At 38.5% G+C, this 1,304-nt stretch overlaps 1 non-coding gene across 1 annotated transcript; it reads right to left on the reverse strand.

Moving 5' to 3' along the window:
• Positions 1 to 492: 492 nt before the first annotated feature.
• Positions 493 to 570, reverse strand: LOC125511713 (small nucleolar RNA SNORD36). Its single transcript, XR_007285071.2, has one exon. It is a non-coding gene; the product is annotated as a small nucleolar RNA SNORD36 (small nucleolar RNA).
• Between the last annotated feature and the right edge of the window lie 734 nt (positions 571 to 1,304).

A 1,304-nucleotide genomic window follows, 5' to 3' on the forward strand; every position in this document is an offset into this window, starting at 1 on the left:
TCCCACAGCAAAATGCCAGCATTGCAAGATGGCCAATGCACACGAAATACATTGATATTTCACTGAACAAACTGAATTCAAACTAGTATTTAAATTTACATGTTTTTTTAACACTCTGCAGGGGGGATATGAATTTACAAGTTCAAAACCTATGGTAAATGACAGTGCATCAATTCCTCTACAACTCACAAATCTGCTGCAATAGCTAACAGAAGGCAACAAGCTTCAACTAAACCTCTCTCAGTGCTAGGGGAAGATGAGGCAGCAGTGTCAGCTTGGGTAGGAAGATCTGCAGCTGAGCACGTATCAACACATATTAGCAGCCAATATTGCAAGTTAAATAAAGTTTGATACTAGTCGGTTCATCTATTATAAAAAAAGCTTGAATTCAAAACGTCATATGAATCAGAATAACCACGAGGACTAAAACTTAGAATACGTCTCTTGCATTGGCTACTAGAAGAAAGAAAACATTAGACAGGCTCACAGGCCAACCATTAGTTTTAAAAAGCTCGATTTTGTAATCCTCAAAGAAAATCTCAGGAATATCTTGTTTTAGCATCATCTGACCAGCCCATCAAAAAACATCACACAAGAGGAAGGGTCACTACTAAGATTCAGTGGGCTATGGATTTGTGAGAGGCTGAGCTTCAATTTTAAAAAGAAGAATTTTGAAACATCAAGTGTGTGAGGATAAACAGAAGAGTCCCCATTTTCTAGAAACATCTCCATTCTAAGTAAAATTAGATGTTGAACGACTAACCCTCAAAACATATTGCACAAAATAATGCTACCTCTTTTAGCACAGCGTTGGTTTTCCCCGAAGAGGAAGTGACGATGCAGCAAAGTAGCGTAAGTATTTCCCTCAGTTTTTGAGAACCAAGGTATCAATCTAGTAGGAGGCTACGCGTGAGTCCCTCGTACCTGCACAAAAAAAATAAATCCTCGCAACCAACGCAAATAGGGGTTGTCAATCCCTATAGGGCCACTTACGAGAGTGAGATCTGATAGATATGATAGGATAATATTTTTGGCATTTTTATGATAAAGATGCAAAGTAAAATAAAGGCAAAGTAAATAGCAAAGTAAATAACTAAGTAGTAGGAGATTAATATGATAAAGATAGACCCGGGGGCCATAGGTTTCACTAGTGGCTTCTCTCGAGAGCATAAGTATTCTACGGTGGGTGAACAAATTACTGTTGAGCAATTGACAGAATTGAGCATAGTTATGAGAATATATAGGCATGATCATGTATATAGGCATCACGTCCGAGACAAGTAGACCGACTCCTGCCTGCATCT

The sequence above is a fragment of the Triticum urartu genome, chromosome 5A (assembly GCF_056163025.1).
Source record: "Triticum urartu cultivar PI428250 chromosome 5A, HENAU_Tu73, whole genome shotgun sequence".
NCBI classification, from domain to species: domain Eukaryota; kingdom Viridiplantae; phylum Streptophyta; class Magnoliopsida; order Poales; family Poaceae; genus Triticum; species Triticum urartu.